Source organism: Myxocyprinus asiaticus, chromosome 43 (assembly GCF_019703515.2).
Source record: "Myxocyprinus asiaticus isolate MX2 ecotype Aquarium Trade chromosome 43, UBuf_Myxa_2, whole genome shotgun sequence".
In the NCBI taxonomy this organism is placed as follows: Eukaryota; Metazoa; Chordata; class Actinopteri; order Cypriniformes; family Catostomidae; genus Myxocyprinus; species Myxocyprinus asiaticus.
This window is the reverse complement of record NC_059386.1, coordinates 35,232,700-35,242,492: the sequence shown is the minus strand read 5'-3', so window position 1 is coordinate 35,242,492 and position 9,793 is coordinate 35,232,700.

The window sequence follows — 9,793 nt, the reverse complement described above, 5'->3', positions numbered from 1 at the left end:
AGTGCAAGGTGCAAATAAGTACTTTAATATCTTTTACTTAATGGTTACACCACTTGACATTTTTTGTCATTAAAGTCATTAACATTTTTACATTTTTAAAATGTAATTTATTAAATAAATTTTTTATTAAAATGCTATAAATATTTTTCAAAAATGTATGAAACCAAAATATACACCAGTATTACATATCTATTAGAGGTAGACCGATATATCGGTTTTACCAATTAATCGGTGCCAAAAGTTGCTTTTTTGGAGCTATCGGTTATTGGCAAAAATCTTTGCCGGTAGTTTTTTATATTCCTCTATGTTCTTCTGTGACCTTTTTGCTATTTTGATTAGATAATCAAGTAATCTAAATTTAAGCAAGGGCATGCAAAGTACAATGAGAGTACTTGATGTTGTGAAAAATAGTAATAAACCTTTTCCTAATCAAATTAAATCTGGTGAGATACGTGTACAACAATCTTCATCTGATGAATATATAGGCTATAAAAAGCTTCATTTGGTAAATACTTAAATATAGAGCATTGTAACAAAGCCAAGTCTCCATCATTTAAAAAAAGAGCCTCTTGTGTGTTTGGGGATTGTTTACAGTTAAAAGTCCCACATTATGCACAAAATCATTTTTTTTATTTATTTTTTTGTTTTTGTTTGTTTTTTCTGGTTGTTATTGGGATTTTGGATGAACAATAAACTGCATCTTGGATTTTATTCATTTTGAACTCTTGTAGCCTTTATGTCTGTGCCTGTCATAGTAAGGAAAGACTAAAAAAAATTTTTCATTCTTTAAATAAAATGTAAAAAGTATCGCCGATTAATCGGTTATCAGCCTTTTGCACCACCTTAGTTATCGGTATTGGCAAAAACTAAAAATATATATATATATATATAATTTTTATTATTATTATTATTATTTTATTTATTTATTTTTTATAAATACCTTATTTGTTAAAGGCCCAATTATTGAAAAAACATATTCTTTGCAGCAAAATTGTTTGTAACAAGATAAAAGTGAAATGTATGCTTTTTTGAACACATTTTCTGTTTACAAATTTGAAGGCTTTTCATCGGATCAATGAAGGTAAATGTCATATTATGCGATTACACATTACATTGCTGCCCTGGTCTCCCAGCCTGTCCAAACCTTTTATACTGGTCTAGTTTGATAGTTTTACAGGCATTTTGGACACTTTTTAGCTGATCAATCAGCTAAACACCATCTTAACCAGGTTGAAAGATGAGCTAGACCAGTTTAAACCAGCTAACACCAGCAAACCACCTGGTTTAAGCTATCTTTTCAGCAGAGAAGCATTTTTGAAGGTCTGTAACGCTGCTGTATTTGTCTCATGTTTATGAATGTAACATTTCCAGCCAGCGATCTTTCACTGTAGTCCCCACAGAAACACATTTACACTACAGAAGATACACTGCCAGGCCAAAAGAAAAAAAGAGTTGCATACTCTAATATTTAATTGGACTGCCTTTAGCTTTGATTACGGTGTGCATTCGTTGTGGCATTGTTTTGACAACCTTACGCAACATCACAACATTTATTTCCATCCAGAGCTGCATTAATTTTTGGCTGAGATCTTGTATTGATGACGGGAGAGTTGAACCACTCCGTAAAGTCTTCTCCAGTGCATCCCAAAGACTTTCAATGGTATTAAGGTCAGGACTCTGTGGTGGCCAATTCATGTGTGAAAATGATTCCTCATGCTCCCTGAACCACTCTTTCACAATTTGAGCCCGATGAATCTTGGCATTGTTGTCCTGGAATATGCCCGTACTGTCAGGGAAGACAAAATCCATTGATCCATCAGTACATTCAGGTAGTCAACTGACTTCATTTTATTGTCGCATAACATTGCTGAGCCTAGACCTGACCAATTGAAGCAACTTCAGATCATAACACTGCCTCCAGAGGCTTGTACAGTGGGCACTATGCATGATGGGTGCATTGCTTCATGCGCTTCCTTTCTTACCCTGACGTGCCCATCGCTTGATGACCACACGACATTTTCCATTGCTCCACAGTCCAATCTTTATGCTCCCTAGAAAACGTCATTTTTTTCCGATTAGCCTCACTAACAAGTGTCTTTCTTGTGGCCACACAGTTGTTTAGTCCCAATCCTGTAAGTTTTCGTCACATTGTGCGTGTGGAAATGATCTTACTATCACTATTAAACATAACTGTGAGTTCAACTGTCGATTTTTTACGACGTGACTTCAAGCGTTTTAGTGATCTCCGATCACAATCATTCAAGATTTTTTTCCGACCACATTTCTTCCACGAATCTGACGGTTCACCACTATCCTTCCAGGTTTTAATAATGCGTTGGACAGTTCTTAACCCAGTTCCAGTGATTTCAGCAATCTTAGTTGTTTTCTTTGCTTGAGGCAGGCCAATAATTTGCCCCTTCTGAAACACAGTTACATCTTTTCCACAACCACGGGATACGCCTTCTGACATGGTTGTTTAAGAAATGAGAAGCTACACACTGCATCAGTTAGGGTTAAAATAATTGTTGCCTGCTGAAACATATTAATCACTGCAATAATGATCCAATCATAGACTCTTAAGTATCTGCTTATTTAAATCCAAATGCCAACTTTTTGTTTGCCAGGCATTATAGTTCTCTGTGCAAGAACTGACACTCCTACATTTTGTTGTGTACATAGTGTGGATGCATTCACGCTAAGTAAATTATGATTTTGTGGTCGCAGCGACAACCTCTTCAGCATTCTGCTTTAAAGCAGAGCAGTTCTGTGTGGATATCTTTCCCGAGCCAAACGCAACAGGCCTGTACGGTTTCTACAGCTGAAATCATCCGTGGAGTCCTGACAGAGCAGATAAGCACATGAGCTTTGAGGGAACAGCGAGAGAGCTTCAACTGCTCAGCTGTAAGACAACACGAACAAAACGCCTTCAGCAGCAACAATCCACCCAGACTTCACTGCAACACACTTTCAAACATAGAACAGGTCCGTAGTGTCCTTCACACAATAAATGAAAATTCTGTCACCATTTAAGGGGGTCACACGGCGTCTTAACATTCGAAAACATGGTTTTCTGCCACACCACTGACATATGTTTCCATGAAATTCGACGTAAATCATTATCAAGGGACATACATTTTTTTGACGTTAGACTAGAAGATACATTGTGAATAGGCATGTTTCAGCAACAACTTTGTCTCTTTTTGGTTTGGCAGCTTGAATAAAGACTAGGCTACATATAGAGAAACTGCATCTTTCATTGTGTACAGTTGCAACATGCAGAATCATCCAAGTCACTTATTGAACAAGTGCAAACGCCAATTATGACCAATTAAAGCACCTTTAAAGTAGTCTGTATGGCCCATGCATACGGACTACAATTACTGCTGAGTGAAATCTGAACATTTACCAGCCAGTTGCCAAATATATCCATTTTAGTTGCATTGCACATAATTTGGTTGCTAATGCGAGTGATTTCCTCTCATTGTAGTGGAGGGTTGCACATAGAGTAAAAGACTGATCTTGGGATTTAAGAACTGATATAGAGATCGTTCAAATGAAGATTGAGATGCATTGGAAAATGTATATTTTTAGTCACCCCTACACATCATGGCAGGTTTGTCGTCAGTAGTCATGTCATGTTTCTGCCGAATTAATTTATAAGACAAACTGGTATATTGCAAAAACAATTTGCAAATAAAGCAGCGCTTCCATCCCATGTGATCACGAACACAAAATCGTCACTTCTGGGGAAATTGGTGCTAAATCGAAGTTGAAACCACTGTGGTTTTTTGGTTCAATGCAATAAATTATTTGCGGTTTACAGTGCTCGGACAAAACACTCCGACGAACCTCGTGTTTGCTTGCAATGGTCCACTGGTTAGTCCAATTTTGAGTGAATTTTTCAGTCACATGATTTGTTGAGGCAAAGTCACATGACATATTTGATGCAATTCAAGGGAATTATTAGGTAAATGTGTTTTTATCGTAGCTTATGCATGAGTCTTTTTATCGTTTAAAAAATGTATCTACCTCAAGCCAGCACATATATTTTTATGCGCATTTTGGAGATTTTATTCGCATTTTTGTGTTTCCATCCAGCATTTTTATGGGATATCCCAACATTTGTAAACAAAATACATGGATGGAAACCCAGCTAGTGATCTTGAATGCCATTAGTTCTCAAGTGATTCGTAAACAAATGCATTGCAGTGCCATATGAGATTTGAAAACTTCGGCAGAGGCGCCAATTTTAAGTGAATAAAAACCTACATTTCTGGCTTTTCCATGTTCAGAGCTATCGTTTCACTTCAAAAAGTCAAATGGACTCCTTTTGTGGTGCTTTATTGAGCTCTGTATGCTGTCATTGGATGGAAAAGAACATTGTGAACATTCTTCTAAGCATTTCCGTTTGTGTTCCACAAATGAAAGTAAGTCATACAGGTTTGTAACGACATGAGCTTGAGTAAATGATGACAGAATTATCCTTTTTAGTTGAACTTTCTCTTTAGAACTACAGTTCATAGTGTGTTCCCACACTAAAGACCCACATAAACCTGTGAATCTAAATTTAGGAGGTGATACAGGGTTCGTGTGGACCGTACTTGTGTCATGAAGGTTTAATTGCATCATCAGAATGGAGAATCTCGCTCAGTGAAGCATACAAATCTCAGTGCACGCAGGTGAAAGCGAGAACATTCTTCGCAAGAATCACGGTAACAAACTGACCTGACCTCTGCGATGGAGACATGCGCTTGATGCATAAAAATCTCTTCATCCACCATGATTGAATCCATACTCCACTCCCCTGAGACGAGCATGTCAAAACTACAACCTTTAATATTTATAAAACAGAGAGAACACACATCTGAGATTGAGAGCGAAGGTGTGCGCTTTGTGCAGTGGCGTCGCTAGACCCCTTTTACAGTACTGTCCCCTAGTGAAATTTTCCAGAAAAATCATGAGGGTGAACCGTATACCAGTCTGGGAAATATGGTTCCCTTTTCAAAACTAGAGACTATTTGTGGTACTGTTGAAGTGAATGTTTTTCCTCATCAGCTATCTATCCAATCATAAATCTTTGCTCCCTGTACTGTATATAATGCATCTTGTATCGAACCATTAAGAGATGCAATTTGCCCGGTATTTTCAGCTGGTCAGACGCTGAAAAGTTACGATACTTGTTGGATATTTGCCTACGTTGCGTAAGGGACCATCTGAGAAGTCCACACATTGCGCTAAAACATCACTGGGATCATTCATTTGACTTGCATGTTTTATAATGCAAACACTGTTATTAAAGTATATATCACGTGATATATCACACATATAACTTTCCAAAAGTTGTAGTAGGTTCCCAGTTTATAATAGGCCTATATAATCTGGCGCTACTAGAGGGGGTGTCCCATATTTTTGTCAACTTTGAAGGTGGAAACCAGTGGAAGTGAATGGGGCCAATTTTTGGAGCATTTAAATGCAGAAATGTGAAGCTTATAATCTTTTTAAAAACATTTACATTAATTCTTTTGTTAAAACTTGTGCATTATTTGAGCTGTAAAGTTGTTTAAATCAGTATTTTAGGGTTTACTGCGTTAGGTCATCATGGCAACGAAGTTATAACTTTACACAGAAAAGGTTAGTAGTCGATTTTATTGTCTTGTCGCTATACTTTTGAAACAATGAGTATTTTAAAGTTTACAGATTGACCCTATTGACTTCTATTGTAAGTGCCTCAATGACCACGTTTACATGCACTTAAGAAAACAGTTTATTCAAGGGTTTTTGCGAACCGTCATGTAAATGAGAACACCGGTTTCCTTATGTTTAAGGGATTAAAAGAAATCGGTTTAACACACATAGGTTTCTCCCGGAGAACGTGGCTTAATGTGGTCATGTAAACACATAAGCAGCGTTCTAACAGGTGTTTGAGGAGTGCACATGTGCGTGAACAGATCAGATAACGAACATCATGGAGCCCAACAACAAGTCAACAAAGCGGAAAGAAATCAACATTTCTGGGAGTACAATGGGAAAAGCGCATACTGTACACTATAAAGTATACCCATTTATACACACCAGTGTAAAATATGGACGGTCCCTCATATTCCCATATATGCGCTGGTACATAGAGGGAATCCCGGAGTTTTAAGTTAGAGGAAAACCCCAATATTCATTGAAATATTGCGATGGAAATTTAAGGAAACACACACAGCAACGACTCTGGAATATCTGGAAATAAAGCGAAGCAACGGGGAATAAAAGAGTGAAGTCTTCCTTGGAGACTATGAGACTATATTTACACAAGCATCGCAGGAAAATTACATTGCTGTGGAGAAAGCTGCTTACTGACCATGAGTACTCCACTTATACAGTGCAAGTAAATGAACGCCACTTTCTCACAATAACCTGCTTTCTGGTGTCCATGTAATTGTAGTCACTGTAACCCAAAATTGTGCTTTTTTTTAAAGAAAAGGAGGGATGAGTCTAAATAGATTTTTGTTTGAACATTAAGCCATAAATTATATTGAACCTGGAATATTCCTTTACTGCCAATATCCCAGTGAAGCAGTCAGATACCAAATGTTTTAGTTTCAAGCAAGGGCGTAGCCAGGAAATTACTTTTGGGTGGGCCTCAACAAAAATGGATGGGCCCAGTTTTCGCCCAAATATTTTTTGATCCTCATTTTACTTAACAACATAGAAGCGGCTCATTCTTTCACACTCTTTTTTTTAAAGATATTTATATATACATACTGTATATATTTGAAGTCAGAGAATAATCTCTAATATTCTGGGTGGATCTGGGTCTAATTTGGGTGGGCCCAGGCCCACCCCGGCTCATCCTTGGCTATGCCACTGGTTTCAAGGACTGTTAAAAATCTCTCATGGAAGGCTGCTGTGTTTACAACAAAAAGGTGTTTTGTAACTTCACTAAACTGAATAGATGAGTTCAGACCAGACCTCAGAGAAACCTCAACACTGCCATCTAGAAGTGAAGCATTTAGTTATAGTGACTGAAATCATTTCAATCAATAACAACAGAGCCAAAGATTTCTGAAAACATTTGTTGTCTTTGCAGTTTGTTAATATGTCTATTTTTTTGTTTTGTTATTTATATATATATATATATATATATATATATATATATATATATATATATATATATATATATATATATTATCATTGGAGAGGCTTTTATTGGTTTTGGATCAATTTGTCAACTGGTGCAAATAATTTATAGACAGCAAGATGCTTTTTTTTTGTAACAAATTAAGATAAAGCTTACTCAAAATAACTACTTCAGTAAAGGGTGCACAATTTCCAGTTAATTTCAAACACATTTTATAAAATCTCAAGTATTCTATAAGCATATGAATCTCCATTGTGATTGGATCAGTCAATGTGAGCACATTTTGAATATTTTTCAGAACAAATCTATTCACCCCACTTAATAAAAACAACGTGTTTTATCCACAATATTCCTGAGTCCCATGATGCTTTGCGGGAGATGTAGGCGGAACTTCCGGTTAAGTGTAAACAATCGTTATGTTATGTAACTAACAGCATTAAATATGACAGAAACTTGAGAACAAATGATCACAGAATTATAGCGAGGCGATATTGTTCTTCCTCACCTATCTGTTAATGATTATGGGTTTTAGGATGTTGGCCAAATATCACAAATATTGAAGCATATTAGTTATTTTGTTGAGTCTTTATCCATCGATGGAAGAACCTGAGTGGACTAACCTGGAAAGCGATGTAGCCTATTATCGCCTTCACAGCTGTAAAAGTTGGACATGTTTTGAGAACCGTAGATAATTATGTTTATTTTAAAGCATATATTGAGTCTAGTCAGAGCCCTGAAGAGTTTGTTGTACCGAGATTATGTACTTACTGCAGATACAGGGGAGGTCTAGACAGCAGGATGCTCGTGTTTTACAGGACTCAGGCGATGATACTCTCATGCTGCTGCTTTTCAGATAAAATACAATTATTTTGTGGGAGATGAATGTGTTGTATGCTCAATCTAGCTTTATAATTGTCAGTTTACATACTTAATCTCCGTATCTAAATGTTATAACCTACATGAAATGTCTTAGCAGCCACACAATAAACTGTACCATACAAAAAGAAATACATGCAATACAAATAAACATATTTATTTGGACATACATTATAAACACTGTACACAAAAGTTAATGTTCTCTGTAAAGCAACTATAAAACAGTATGTATTGTTAAAAGTATAAATGTATAAATAAATTCACAAAGGCCTGAATAGAAATGAACAAACTCTCAAAATGTCTAATGAACTTTCAGCACCTGTACACACATCTGTTACCACAGTAATGCTATTGTTTATGTGTAATTCATTGCGCTCCATTTCAGGACGTCTATCGCAGCTGGACCAGAACCGTGGATAACATAAGTAATTCCCGCTGTTGACTTCTTGCCAATAAAGTGAAAAAACTAATTATTCCAAAGCTTTTTCAAAGAGATGTTCCTAAGTCAATCCTTCTGTAGGCAGCCGATGGAAGCAGTAGCATCTGGGACTGGAGCGCTTTGCTTTGCTAGTGGTTTCTGATCATAACATTGCTGTTTTAGATAAAACTTTAGTTTCACTTGATTATTAGGATAACCATTAACTGCACACATTGTCCGGGGAATTTTAAAGACATCTTACAACATTTAAGGGGGGTGTTGTACTTGCTTGTTTTGATTATTGGGGGGTGGGGGTTACCTCCCCTTACCATCCCCCATCCCCCCTGGAATCTATGCCCCTGCGCATGGCACGCAAGCAAGCAGAGACCGGCGGCTACACACAAAAAGCCAACCAATTCCGCCCACAGACTCGCTGAGAATCTTGTGGATGGGGCCTTAAGCACCTGCAACAGGGGGGCTTTTTACCCCAAATACTATTTGGACAGTTATTAAAAAACTTAAATTTGATCAAAATGATGAATAATTATTTTGTCTCAAAATAAATGTGATAATTTCATGTATTCTCATTAGCAACATAAATTTGCAACATTTTAAAAATGATTAAATATTAGATCAAACTTTAGACACTGAATGCAATGATCTCATGGATCAGGAATACTTTGCCATGCTGAGCATATGGAGGCCCTAGGCGAATTCCGACTTGGAGCCACCACAATGCAGTCTTCAACAAATTTGAATATATTAACTTAAAATTGGAATATACTGTATGTAATTACACAAAAACAATTACAAATAAATAACCAATAAAAAATTATACAAATTAACAATCAATGACTGTAGCTACAAAAAAATGTAAATAAAAAAATTAAAAAACGGACCTTGCTTTGCAGGAACCCCTAGTGGCTCGGGGGCCCAAAGTGACCACTTATAGCAAGAAACGGCCCTGATAGTGACAAACAGGTGTTCAGGAAAGTACTGTGTAGTTTTTGTTGCTATTTAGGGTTTTGAGAGACCCCCAGCGGGTCTTTAGCCCTGTTGTACCCAACTACAAGGTACTTCATAGAATAAAAGAAGAAGTACTGTGGTGGTATCATGGTACACTGATGATATCTAACTCTAATACCATGGTTAATTTCCCATATTCATTAGATGGCACTCCAAGGTATTTCAGATAATACCATCATTTTAGCATGATACAGTGTCCAAAATAACATGGTAGTAGCATAGTACTTATTGAGCAGTAGACATCATCACACAAGTAGCACCATAGCGCCTTCTAGCGGCCAAAGACATATTGCAGAAGACAATGACATCACACCTTTAGTGTTTATTCAAGATTTGCACCTATGTAA